The sequence below is a fragment of the Podarcis vaucheri genome (genome assembly GCF_965113315.1).
Source record: "Podarcis vaucheri genome assembly, chromosome: W".
Taxonomy (NCBI): domain Eukaryota; kingdom Metazoa; phylum Chordata; class Lepidosauria; order Squamata; family Lacertidae; genus Podarcis; species Podarcis vaucheri.
In genome coordinates, this window is record NC_138757.1 from 3,556,903 (window position 1) to 3,572,034 (window position 15,132).

The window sequence follows — 15,132 nt, forward strand, 5'->3', positions numbered from 1 at the left end:
TAGCATTTCTTAAATCCTTTGCATAATTACATTTAAGCCAATATATTTAATACACAACACAGGTAGCCTCTTAAAAGGAATAAGGCCTTTTTAAAGTAGAAAAGGAACTCAGTAAAAAGGAACACAGTAAAAAACCGCTTTAAAAGAAGCCTCTTCAGTTTACATTCCCCCCCCCCCCTTCTCCAGCCAGTTGCTTTGTTTCCATGTGCTCTTGGCCTTTTGTCCTGTGGCTCAAGTTTAACGGTTTTATTTTACTATTTACCCATTCCTAATTATGTTTGGTCTCTACCCTTTTTATCTTCTGTAACATGTAGGGTCAGTGTCCTCACTCAGTCTGTAATTCCAGCTTTTACGACTTTGAGAATTGTTTTCTGCTATAAATCAAGGGGCCCCTTCGTCTAGGAGGAAAACATTACCAGTGTTTTCTTAAGCAGCTGGTCTGCCTGGCATGAAACTTTTGAAAATCTAAGCCCATTTAATTTAGGAACCTGATCAAGATATAAGCCAATATATGCCTTGATTAAAAATGCAGTCTATATTCAGATGCCACATTCCCCCCTTTCAAGCTCAAGGACCTTGCTACCAAGCGTCCTTGATAGCTTGATCTTCATCATATTCCTGAGGTAAAGCTCTGTATAGGGCCATGATATGAGGTAGAGTTTCATTCGAAATCATCTTGCTAATTGTACTTCTAAAACATGAAATGATACATGGCATCATACATAAAACCATCACTACTACCGTCAAGAAAAACAAGCAAGACAATAGTATCCCTTTGAGTCCTGTGACATTAGGTAACCAATTTGTGAGCCATCCCATATCCCATCCTTCCCATGTTTGTACTGGGACATGTGCTATATTCTCCATCTTTGTGGCCAACACACGGATTGCCTCACCATTATCTGAAATGTTAAAGCAACAGGCATTCCCTGTCAAGTTCAAGACTCCACATAGGCCTCCCTGCTTGGCAAGTACATAATCCATTCCCATTTACAGCTGCAAAATGGCGGCTCTACTTTCATCCAGCTGTTATGCAATAAGTATCAAACTCTGGGCCGTTGCATTGGTTACAAGTTCCACTACTGCTTGCAATCGAATTATTCTGTTTAGATTATAAATAGGATCCCGTGCCCCTTGTATGAGCTCACCAGGATTCCAGGAGGCAGGATCATAATAGGCTATAATGCGCTCTGGTGGCCAATCATCAGTACCGCTCCAACTTTGGGTACTTCCTCCTGCTATATGAGAAATATCAGCGTTTCTTCGTGTTCGCTTTGCTGAACTAGTGGGCATAATCCACATTGGTGGTAATACCCATCCCAGGAAACAAGTCCCACTCCATTTGGAAGGGAGTTTCTTGTATGCCCATTCTCCACATATCCACCACAACCATCGGGTCTGAGGGTTTTGGTATGTGGAGTGCATAAGGCGAAATATCACAAGGGGTATAGAGTTCACAGTGCAGTATGTTAGATTGCCTTTCTCTGTCACAGTTATGTTCCATACCACTTAAAAGGAGGTGCACAGGGCAAGGTATTCCGAGTTCGATAGGTAGTACCGTTTGCCCAGGTATGACTATTCTTAATATAATCCCAAGTATAGTGACAATGAGAAGAGCCTATCATGGTAGAATCAGCTGCATCTGATGATTTATGTACACAGAATTCCCCTTGTACAGGTATAACTCGTAATGGTTTAGTTGAGTTCCATCCGGGGAAATTCTGTACTTCTGTTTAGTGTGGCATTTCGCTTACCATACCAATGGCATTTAATGGTATTGGTAATAAGGACATACCTCCCTCTGAATCATCTGGCCCAAGAGAGCAAACAAGGCAATTGGTCCTATTTGCAACATTGGCTACCATCTCAGCTAAGCCTACCCACATATTGTGGTCATAGCGGAATCCATATTTAGCAAATCTGGTCAGATTCAAGGACCCTTCCCCTTCCCAAGGGATCAGGATTAATAATAAAATCATGTTGATGTCTAGCATATGCATTCCTTTCACAAAAGATTACCTTATTGTGATAGCATAAAACTATTAGTCCCAATATAATTCCCCCAGTGACAGAAATGGGGAACCACCAAGACCAAAACATATATCCCAAGGATCCCCAATGTGTAATATCTCTGATAATTGTTCCACAAGGGGGCAGTCAATCAATTGTATAAGAGAATCTTCCCGCTCACAGTCTCTGGTTCAGACGCTCCTCAAGCTTCAGGCGTGCGCAGGTCAGCCAGCTTCCAGTGTTGTGGCTGCAGCAGGCCGGTCGTCTAATGTTGCCCGTGACCTAGCCCGTTCCCCGTAGGGCTAGATACAGGGGTTTTTGGAGAGAGTCAGTTTTAAAGGATTAGAGGGGTCACCTTTGCATGTCCAACTGCCTTCGGACTTCTTCAAACGGGAGTGATGAATCCAGGGGGGTCACCTCAGCTACCTTCACCGCTGTTGGAGTAGAGAGCAAGACGGTGTAAGGTCCACGCCACTTAGGTGCAAGTGGATCTCGTTTCCACTCTTTCACCCATATGCTATGCCAGCCTGGAACTGATGAATCGGCACGGCAATGCTGCACGGCGTGCGCTCGAGGGCCCACCTGTTAAGATAAAAAAAACAAACAAACACGGGAGAGAGACAAAAACACGGGAGAGAGATTGCACTTGTCCCTGTGTCGCATGGTCTCCTATTTGTTTGAGGTCAGTTGGAATATCCTGAACAAAGGAGGGCGGCCTCCCATACAGGAGCTCAAAAGGTGACAACTTAAGTCTTTTTGTGGGTGTGCACCGAACACGAAACAGTGTTATGGGTAACACGTCTACCCTCCTGAGACTTTAGACATATTAGTGGGCTTCTGGCATGCCCTGCAGATACCTTGCACAAGCGTCTGGCGGTAGGTGGTAAGCCTGGCCAGGTGAATTGCATTGTTTGGATCCCAATTAGGATCTTCCAAGGGAAAGTTGTCCTGGAGATGACGGTCAATATTATAAATATTTCCCACTCTGGCCTGCTCACGCAAATATATCTGTGCCTTTTCAATTATGTCTCTCCTTTCCTCAGTGGTGAAGAGAGTATTCAGGAGCTGGCGACAATCTGTCCAAGTAGGACTATGAGTATTTACTATTGAAGTCACCAAGTCCATCATAGCCTGAGGTTTTTCTGCAAAAGATGGGGTGTGTGTTTTCCAATTCATCAGATCCGTAGTTGTGAATGGAATGTACTGGAGGATCGAAGTTCGAGGTGGCCGTGGTCCGAGTTGCCCATTAACCAGCACAGGCTCCTCAAGTGCATCAAATACTCTTCTGAGAGGGGCTACTACGTGACCTTTCTCTTCGCTTTGCTCTAGGGGCCTCAAATCATAGGGGATGGTATCTGTCCCAAGGCGTTCTTTTAGCAGCTTTATACGCCTGGCTGTATTGCTTGCTGACCGATTAAGGTCTCCCTGTAACTTCTGTAATAATTCTCTAGGACTTGGATGTACAGGGGTTTGGGGTGGGCAATTAGTTGTTCCACTAAAGGAGACTGTAGATGGAGTTCTACTGGGACTCACAGGTGGAATAACTACTTCTGCTTGGGCTTCATTATAGGACTCCAATGCCTCCTGAAGATATTTATCATAATCTATCAAGGAATCAAGTTCTGTGACTCCACCCCCATTATTCATTCCACTTTCTTGCCTTGGGGTTACAACTGGTGGAGGGTTTGAATTAGGCTCCCTTCGATGTGGAGCATAGGGTGGAGGTGGAAGCACCTCTTCCTCTGGTCCCTCAAAAAATGGGTTTGAGTTTATTTGGCAAGATTCCTTTCCTAGCTTCGGCTTTTACAGCCAATAATTTGCATCGTTGGACTTTGCATTCCCTTATCCATGGAGGATTTTTATTTAATGTGCTCAGCCAGGAATCTATATATGAAAATTGTTCTGGGCACCCTCCAGTTTCTTTGGCGATGTTAGACCAAAGTTTGCTTACTAAATTTATATCAAAGGTTCCTTGAGATGGCCATCCAGTATTTTGTTTTGGCCATTCTAGTTCACATAACGTTCTCAGGCGCTCTGGCGTCATTTTGACTCCATATGCCCCTGAGAAGGCTTTCTTAAAATTATTTAACATACATTCAAGAGGTGTATTTCCCCCCTTTGAACCCCCAACTCCCATTGTATGGCCCTGTGAAGTATCCACTCAGTCACTCACACACACACCTTACTGGGAAACGAAGTACTACTCACTCCACACTTAGGTCAGCTACACATTGTACTTTCTCACACATGCAATGCGCCAGATACTTCAACCATATCTACCTCCCAATCTTCCCTTTTCCCTACACCAGATCACCATCTGATGTACCCAGCCACCTAGCGTACTCAGTTCCCCTTTACTGAGACGCAGAAGTTTGATCAGGACTTCTCTTCCTCCCAATTAATTGGAGGGCCAAAACCCCTTAGTGCACTTACCCTTAGCTGGTTCCCTGTTTATTTCTCTGGTCCCCCCCGGTCCGTCGCCGTCAGTGGGCAGGGTATCAGACAGACGAGACTGCTGCGTTCCCCTGGAAAAAATTTTTCCAGTGCGCGCTGGGTAGGCAATCAGTTGTCTTCTCTCTTGTACCCCGTCCAGTAAGGCGAAGGGGCTGCGTTCCAGCAGACCACTTATCCGAGTCGCAGGCACCATAAAATGTAGCACCCTGCTTGTGGTTAACGCTTAGCTGGAATGAAATATTCAACGCAGCAACCGAGAAATTAATTTATTTGTCAGACAAATAAATGAGAGGCACAGTGGTATATGGTTACCAAGCTCTGGCCTGGCCTCCTGCCATTATGGCCAGCACTTATATTCCCTTAATCCAGCCCCCTTTGCTCCTCCTGTGGCTGCCTCTGTTCAATCAGCCTGGTTGGATTTCCTATTGGCTGATTGCTATAACCAATCACAAAAGATACACCCATATCCTCCTGTCCTTATATGGAACACAAAGAGCTATATATTGTTACATCTATAAATGACAAATAAGTAGTAATATATCTTACATGTGTCTCAACAAGGAATCTTAATTACCAGCTCACCTCTTGCCTTCCTTGCCCTCCAAAACAGATGGTTAATAATTTTAAAATTTTATCTTGAACAGATGTCAGAGACCTTGGGTTCATATTCTCATGCATCATCAATGAAATATCTCCTTTTGGAGGTCTTTAAACAAAGGCCCGACAGCCATCTGTCATGAGCGCTCGATTGGCGTCTCCTGTCCGACAGGGGGGCTAGGCTGATGGCTGACTTAATTACAACTCTTACAACTATATGAAATCTAGCATTTCTTAAATCCTTTGCATAATTACATTTAAGCCAATATATTTAATACACAACACAGGTAGCCTCTTAAAAGGAATAAGGCCTTTTTAAAGTAGAAAAGGAACTCAGTAAAAAGGAACACAGTAAAAAACCGCTTTAAAAGAAGCCTCTTCAGTTTACATTCCCCCCCCTTCTCCAGCCAGTTGCTTTGTTTCCATGTGCTCTTGGCCTTTTGTCCTGTGGCTCAAGTTTAACGGTTTTATTTTACTATTTACCCATTCCTAATTATGTTTGGTCTCTACCCTTTTTATCTTCTGTAACATGTAGGGTCAGTGTCCTCACTCAGTCTGTAATTCCAGCTTTTACGACTTTGAGAATTGTTTTCTGCTATAAATCAAGGGGCCCCTTCGTCTAGGAGGAAAACATTACCAGTGTTTTCTTAAGCAGCTGGTCTGCCTGGCATGAAACTTTTGAAAATCTAAGCCCATTTAATTTAGGAACCTGATCAAGATATAAGCCAATATATGCCTTGATTAAAAATGCAGTCTATATTCAGATGCCACAATGCTACAATCACATTTAACCCTGGAGAAGAGAGCCAGCATCTGGTACATGTTTTTTGTGTGTGTTTTTAAGCTTTCTGTTTGTGTGAATGATTTCAGATGCCAGATCATCACCTGTGTCACCTTGTTAACATACTTCATCTTTGTGTCAGTGAGAGAGAGAGAGAGAGAGAGAGAGAGAGGATGAGAAGGGGAAAATAATAATAATAATAATAATAATAATAATAATAATAATAATAATAATAATGGGACTGAAGAATTTAGAAAGGACCTAAGAAAAGGAGGTGAAGTAGACAAAAGGACAGTACAAAAGGGTGTTTCAGTATATAAGATCATATAGCGATAAAGTGGGTGTAGCACCTTTGGTCCTGAGGGCATCAGAGTACAGGGATGGGAATTGGCTGAAGAAACAGAAGGCATTAAATGGGGTAATGGGGCCCTTTGGATGTCCAGCAGTCCTTTGTTGGGCTCAAATTGTTGTTTTCTTGTGTGTGTTGAATATATGCTATATGGTGATTTGTGGACCTAGTAGGTATCCAAAGCCATTTGCACATGGCGAAATATGTTTTTTATCAAGGTAATTTTATCAAGGTAATTGTTAGACCCTGATAATGACCAACCCATAGCCTATTTGTCTGAAAAATTAACCACTACGAAACAAGGTTTGCCTCCCTGCATGCGAACAGCAGTGACTGCTGCCACTCTGATTACAAAAGCTGACAAGTTCACCTTTGGACAGGAAACCACGTGCGTCACTCCTCATGCTGGGCCAGCATTGTTGGACATGAAAGGAACTTATTTTTCTATTTCCCTTTGCCAAGCACTGCTCATGCACCCGCAGTTCCAGCTTCGAGTTACTGGGGTTCTTAACCCGGTTAAACCACCACCTATGGGAGAGAATGGGCCTCCAACACCTGACTGCATATATCCCAGCAGGCCTGATTTGAAGGATGAAGCAAACCCCAGGCAGTATCAGATTGGACTGCTGCGATTGATCTACACCAACCCCTTCGACTCACCATCTCTCGGTGCCCTACAGACACCGCCTCACGCTTCTCCTCACCGCATCGGCTCGGTGCCCACCAGACGACCGCCCTGCTGGTGCCACCCCTGGAAGCTGGCATCTCTACGCACGGCAAGAGAAAAATCCAGCGTGGACTAAAAGAGGACATTTCCTTTTCTTTCCCTTTGAATATATAGCTTTGTATGCAGCTTTGTGGGAGGTACCCCAGGTGTTAGAAAAAGAAGGTATTAGGAAATAGATATATCCCTGTGCCCAAATGATGCAGGTAGGGCTGTGGGGGGACATGGTTTTAGCCAGGATGGTAGTCTTCTAATTTCTGGCCATCGCTGCGCCCACACCACTTGAGGTAACCACTTAAGGCTAATAAGAGAATGGGGTGCCCGCAACACGCAGAAATGGAAGCCTATTCTGCAAAACCGAACCAATTGCATGGTCTGCACCCGGAACCTCTCGCACTCTGTGACCCACAGATGCTTTGGGAAGAGTACCCCCCCTCCCTGTGCCTTGGAATGAGTCCTCAGTTACGGCCCCGATTTTGGCTTCCGCCGGATTTTGGGCTGCGTTAAATTTGACAGAAGGAGCCTGTGGCTTTAACATTTCTGACCATGGTGTAGCTATTCGACACCTGGCAACAGAAAGAGAGAATGTAGCCCATGCTCCTGTCCCAACCAGGAAGGGATGGGACATGTCTTGGTTGACTGAGTGGCTTCTGAACCTTGGGTGGCTTAGAGGACTTGTAATGATGTTAATGGACTAATCTTGCTTCTTTTCTGCTCCTGTATACACTGCTTAATGCAATGCTTGCAAAATATGATGCGTAAAATGATGTCACGAATGATTCGGCCCCAGATTATAGCAGTGACACGAGAATACCAGCCAGTACCTTGGGATGAGCCGAAAGGCTGTCCAAAAGAAGAGGAGGGAATGAAGGAATGGGTTTCCCAAACCCAAAACTGACTGTGCAGGCAGTTTTTAAACTGCACCAAAATCCCCATTTCTCCTTAGCTAAAATGCATAAACGTTAGCTGTTGAGCAAATGCAAAACAAGAACACAGCTCTCTCCTTATCAGTTTGACGGCAAGACTGGCCTTGACTTTACCAGTAGAACAGACACAGACATATCTTATGTCCTGACCACAAATGACGCAGAGACCCAAGTCTGGGACTAACGCCAGAGCATGTTCTCGGAAGTAGTGACCTCTTGCTCCAAGATAGGAGTAGGAACAGGAATATCCTTTTATGGTCAGGAGTGCAGGAAGGAAATCCCTTTTATGGTTGAGAGTACCAGAGCAGGAACATATGTGATGTCAACCTACGAATACAAGCTGACGTGGTTGGAAGGAGGGAGAGGGTGCCTGGAGGGTATATATACTGCATGAAACTTGTCATTTCTTTGGACTTGCTGTGGACTCACCACGCAAGTACCTTCTGCTATCCGGAGAGCAGAATAAACTCTTTCTTTGAACCAACTCGGTGTCATTTTGACTTCCTTCCTCCTGTCTGGGAGCAACGCAGACCCAATCGGTGAACTCCAATAAGGCTACAGAAGCTTTCACTGTTAGGCCGTATTGCTGTGATCAAAATGAATGTATTGCCCAGAATGTTGTTTTTATTTCAAACATTGCACATTGTGGACAAGATGGACTGTTTCAAGAAGTGGCAGAAAGATATTTCAAAATTTGTCTGGCAGGGCAAGAAACCCAGAATAAAATTTAAGATTTTAACTGATGCAAAAGAAAGAGGGGGATTTGCCCTGCCAGACTTTAAACTTTACTATGAATCAGCAGCTCTCTGCTGGTTGAAAGACTGGCTGCTTCTTGAGAACACAGACATTTTGGATCTGGAAGGCTTCAATAATAATAATAATAATAATAATAATAATAATAATAATAATAATAATAATTTATTATTTATACCCCGCCCATCTGGCTGGGCCTCCCCAGCCACTCTGGGCGGCTTCCATAAAAACCAAAAATACAGTAAAATATCACACGTTAAAAACTTCCCTGAACAGGGCTGCCTTAAGATGTCTTCTGAATGTCAGGTAGTTGTTTATCGCTTTGACATCTGCTGGAAGGGCGTTCCACAGGGCGGGCGCCACTACCGAGAAGGCCCTCTGCCTGGTTCCCTGTAGCTTTGCTTCTCGCAATGAGGGAACCGCCAGAAGGCCCTTGGCGCTGGACCTCAGCATCCGGGCAGAATGATGGGTGTGGAGACGCTCCTTCAGGTGTACTGGACCGAGGCCGTTTAGGGCTTTAAAGGTCAGCACCAACACTTTGAATTGTGCTCGGAAACGTACTGGGAGCCAATGTAGGTCTTTCAAGACCGGTGTTATATGGTCTCGGCGGCCGCCCCCAGTCACCAGTCTAGCTGCCGCATTCTGGATTAGTTGTAGTTTCTGAGTCACCTTCAAAGGTAGCCCCACGTAGAGTGCATTGCAGTAGTCCAAGCGGGAGATAACCAGAGCATGCACCACTCTGGCGAGACAGTCCGCAGGCAGATAGGGTCTCAGCCTACGTACCAGATGGAGCTGGTAAACAGCTGCCCTGGACACAGATTTGACCTGTGCCTCCATGGACAGCTGTGAGTCCAAAATGACTCCCAGGCTGCGCACCTGGTCCTTCAGGGGCACAGTTACCCCATTCAAGACCAGGGAATCCTCCACACCTGCCCGCCTCCTGTCCCCCAAAAACAGTACTTCTGTCTTGTCAGGATTCAACCTCAATCTGTTAGCCGCCATCCATCCTCCAACCGCCTCCAGACACTCACGCAGGACCTTCACCGCCTTCACTGGTTCTGATTTAAAAGAGAGGTAGAGCTGGGTATCATCCGCATACTGATGAACACCCAGCCCAAACCTCCTGATGATCTCTCCCAGCGGCTGCATGTAAATGTTGAAAAGCATGGGGGAGAGGACAGAACCCTGAGGCACCCCACAAGTGAGAGCCCAGGGGTCTGAACACTCATCCCCCCCACACCACTTTCTGAACACGGCCCAGGAGGAAGGAGCGGAACCACTATATAACAGTGCCCCCAGTTCCCAGCCCCTCAAACGGTCCAGAAGGATGCTATGGTCGATGGTATCAAACGCCGCTGAGAGATCCAGCAGAACTAGGAAACAGCTCTCACCTTTGTCCCTAGCCCGCCGGAGATCATCAACCAGTGCGACCAAGGCAGTTTCAGTCCCATGATGAGGCCTGAATCCCGACTGGAAGGGATCCAAATGGTCCGCTTCTTCCAGGCGTGCCTGGAGTTGTTCGGCAACCGCTCGCTCAATCACCTTGCCCAGGAATGGAAGATTTGAGACTGGGCGATAGTTGGCCATCATGGCCGCATCTAAAGATGGTTTTTTAAGAAGCGGTTTAATAACCGCCTCTTTCAGCGGGTCTGGGAAGGCTCCCTCACGGAGGGAGGCATTCACCACCCCATGAAGCCCATCGCACAGTCCTTCCCGGCTAGCTTTTATAAGCCAGGATGGGCAAGGATCCAGGAGACAGGTGGTTGGTTTCACTCGTCCAAGCAGCCTGTCCACATCCTCGGAGGTAACAGATATTTTTAACAATATTTTTGTGTGGCATGCATATTTATGGTATGACAAAGTTAAGGCCCATAAAGCTTTTAAAAATCATATTGTCAGGAAAGCATTATATAATGTCTGGATTAGATATAAAGACTTGTTGGAAAATAAAACCCCAAGGTGGTTGTCGCCAATGGAAGCTAAAGCTGTGAGAAAACTCAATATGGAGGCCAAATGGCCGAAATATTGGGAAATTTTGGAACAAGAGGGGGATAAAATGAAATTGCAGAGTTTTGAGAAGTTAAAGGACAAAGTGCGAGATTGGCTCCATTACTATCAAATAATGGAGGTTTTTAAGTTGGACAGGAAAATTGGCTTCCAGGTGGAAAAATCAAAATTAGAAACAGAACTGATAGAACCCAATACTAAGAACTTGTCAAGAATGTATAACTTTCTGTTGAAATGGAATACACAAGATGAAACAGTGAAATCAGCTATGATAAAGTGGGCACAAGATATTGGTCATAACATTATGTTTGCTGACTGGGAACAGTTATGGAACACCGGTATGAAATTTATGGCATGTAATGCCTTAAAGGAAAATATTATGAAAATGATTTATAGGTGGTACATGACCCCAGTCAAGCTTGCAAAAATTTACCACTTGTCTGACAATAAATGTTGGAAATGTAAAGAAATTGAAGGTACTTTTTTTCACCTTTGGTGGACGTGCCCAAGGATTAAGGCTTTCTGGGAAATGATATACAATGAAATGAAAAAGGTATTTAAATATACCTTCCCTAAGAAACCAGAGGCCTTTCTCCTGGGCATTGTCGGCCAATTGGTGCAAAAGAAAGACAGAACATTCTTTATGTATGCTACAACAGCAGCAAGAATACTCATCGCAAAGTATTGGAAGACACAAGATCTACCCACCTTGGAAGAATGGCAGATGAAGGTGATAGACTACATGGGACTAGCAGAAATGACTGGCAGAATCCGAGACCAGGGAAAAGAGACGGCAGAAGAAGATTGGAAGAAATTTAAGAACTATCTTAAGAAATATTGTAAAATTCACGAGTCTTAGAATGATGTGGTTTTAAAAAATTTAAATGGAGTACAGCTGTAAAGACTAAGTTGAAAGAAAAGAAGGGATGATAATTAGATAAAATTAAGGGTGAGGATTTGCTGAATTAAATTTTTGAAATGGGAATGCAGAAAGGGGAGGTATGAGGAGGTCGGTGAAATAAGTTTTAAGAAAATAAGGTTTGAAATTATACTTGTTTTTTGTGTTTGTGTGTATTGTTATGTCTGTTATAATTTGTAAAATCCTAATAAATATTTATTTTTAAAAAATGCATTTCTTCCAGTCTTCTTCCACCATTTCTTCTCCCTGGTCTCGGATTCTGCCAGTCATTTCTGCCAATTCCATATAGTCCATCACCTTCATCTGCCATTCTTCCAGAGTGGGTAAATCTTGTGTCTTCCAATACTTTGCAATAAGTATTGTTGCTGCTGTTGTTGCATACATAAAAAAAGTTCTGTCCTTCTTTGGCACCAATTGGCCGACAATGCCCAGGAGAAAGGCCTCTGGTTTCTTCAGGAAGGTATACTTAAATACCTTTTTCAATTCATTATATATCATTTCCCAGAAGGCCTTAATCTTTGGGCACGTCCACCAAAGGTGAAAAAATGTACCTTCAGTTTCTTTACATTTCCAACATTTATTATCGGGCAAATGATAGATTTTTGCAAGCTTGACTGGGGTCATGTACCACCTGTATATCATTTTCATAATATTCTCTCTTAAGGCAGTACATGCCGTAAACTTCATACCTGTGGTCCACAACAGTTCCCAGTCAGCAAACATAATGTTATGTCCAACATCCTGTGCCCATTTAATCATAGCAGATTTCATAGAATCATAGAATCATAGAGTTGGAAGAGACCACAAGGGCCTTTGAGTCCAACCCCCTGCCAAGCAGGAAACACCATCAGAGCACTCCTGACATATGGTTGTCAAGCCTCTGCTTAAAGACCTCCAAAGAAGGAGACTCCACCACACTCCTTGGCAGCAAATTCCACTGTCGAACAGCTCTTACTGTCAGGAAGTTCTTCCTAATGTTTAGGTGGAATCTTCTTTCTTGTAGTTTGGATCCATTGCTCCGTGTCCGCTTCTCTGGAGCAGTAGAAAACAACCTTTCTCCCTCCTCTATGTGACATCCTTTTATATATTTGAACATGGCTATCATATCACCCCTTAACCTCCTCTTCTCCAGGCTAAACATGCCCAGCTCCCTTAGCCGTTCCTCATAAGGCATCGTTTTCAGGCCTTTGACCATTTTGGTTGCCCTCTTCTGGACACGTTCCAGTTTGTCAGTGTCCTTCTTGAATTGTGGTGCCCAGAACTGGACACAGTACTCCAGGTGTGGTCTGACCAGAGCAGAATACAGTGGCACTATTACTTCCCTTGATCTAGATGCTATACTCCTATTGATGCAGCCCAGAATTGCATTGGCTTTTTTAGCTGCCGCGTCACACTGTTGGCTCATGTCAAGTTTGTGGTCAACCAAGACTCCTAGATCCTTTTCACATGTACTGCTCTCAAGCCAGGTGTCACCCATCTTGTATTTGTGCCTCTCATTTTTTTTGCCCAAGTGCAATACTTTACATTTCTCCCTGTTAAAATTCATCTTGTTTGTTTTTGCCCAGTTCTCTAATCTGTCAAGGTCGTTTTGAAGTGTGATCCTGTCCTCTGGGGTGTTAGCCACCCCTCCCAGTTTGGTGTCATCTGCAAATTTGATCAGGATGCCCTTGAGTCCATCATCCAAGTCACTCTTCTCCAGGATGAAGAGGAACCATTGATGAGCACCCTTTGGGTTCGGTCAGTCAGCCAGTTACAAATCCACTGAGTGGTAGCATAGTCAAGACCGCATTTTACCAGCTTCTTTACAAGAATATCATGGGGCACCTTGTCAAATGCTTTGCTGAAATCAAGGTAGGCTACATCCACTGCGTTCCCTTCATCTACCAGGCTTGTAATTCTGTCAAAAAACGAGATCAGGTTAGTCTGACATGACTTATTTTTCAGAAATCCATGCTGACTATTGGTGATCACAGCATTCCTTTCTAGGTGCTCACAGACTGTTTGCTTAATGATCTGCTCCAGAATCTTCCCTGCTATTGATGTCAGACTGACTGGGCGGTAATTATTTGGGTCCTCTCTTTTCCCCTTTTTGAAAATAGGGACAACATTTGCCCTCCTCCAGTCTGCCGGGACTTCGCCTGTTCTCCAGGAATTCTCAAAGATGACTGCCAGTGGTTCTGAGATCACATCTGCCAGTTCTTTTAATACTCTTGGATGCAGTTCATCTGGCCCTGGAGCCTTGAATACATCTAATCTAGCCAAATATTCTTGTACTATCTCCTTAGTTATTCTGGGCTGTGTTTCCTTTGCTGAATCATTTGCTTCAAATTCTTCAGGTCGGGCATTGTCTTCTTTATCGGAGAAGACTGAGGCAAAGAAGGCATTGAGGAGTTCAGCCCTTTCTGTGTCCCCTGTTTGCATTTCACCATCTTCTCCTCTGAGTGACCCCACTGTTTCTTTGTTCTTCCTTTTGCTACGAACATACCCATAAAAGCCTTTTTTGTTGCTTTTAACCTCTCTAGCAAGCCTGAGTTCATTCTGTGCTTTAGCTTTTCTGACTTTGTGTCTACACGTGCTGGCTATTTGTTTGAATTCCTCTTTGGTGGTTTCCCCCCTTTTCCATTTTTTGTACACATCCTTTTTTAATCTTAACTCAGTTAAAAGTTCTTTAGATAGCCACCCTGGCTTCTTTAGGCACCTTCCATGTTTCCGTCTCATTGGTATTGCCTGACGTTGTGCTTTTACTATCTCCGTCTTAACAAACTCCCAGCCATCATGAACTCCCTTTCCTTTTAGTATTGCTGTCCATGGGATCTCACCCAGCACTTCCCTAAGTTTTATGAAGTCGGCTTTCTTAAAGTCAAGAAATTGAGTCCTAGTATGCTTGGCTGCTACTGTCCGCTGTATAGTAAACTTCAGAAGAGCATGATCACTCGCGCCTAATGATCCTTCCACATCTACCCCACTAACCAGGTCATCAACATTGGTTAGGACCAGGTCTAAAATGGCTGTTCCTCTTGTTGCTTCTCCCACTTTCTGGACAATGAAGTTGTCTGCAAGGCCAGTGAGGAATCTGTTTGACCTTATGCTCTTGGCTGAGTTTGACGTCCAACAAATATCCGGGTAATTGAAGTCCCCCATTACTACTATCTCCCTTCCTTTTGCATGCTTGGCCATCTGTTCCAGGAAGGCATCATCTATGTCCTCCGTTTGGCTAGGGGATCTATAGTAAACTCCCACAATGAGGTCTCTGTTATTCTTCTCTCCCTTAATTTTGACCCAAATGCTCTCACTTTGGCTTTGAGGTTCTAAATCTTGGATCTCTTCACAGGTATACACATCCCTGACATATAACGCCACTCCTCCTCCTTTCTTGTCTGGTCTGTTTCTCTGGAATAGATTGTATCCCCCCATTATTACATTCCAATTGTGGGACTTATCCCACCAGGTTTCAGTGATGCCTATTATGTCATATTTAGTTTGCTGTACCAAGAGCTCAAGCTCATCTTGTTTATTTCCCATGCTTTGCGCATTAGTGTACAGACATTGAAGTCCATTAATCATTCCCCCGTGTCTCTTATTTCAGGATTTTTTCCTCCCACCACTAGGTCT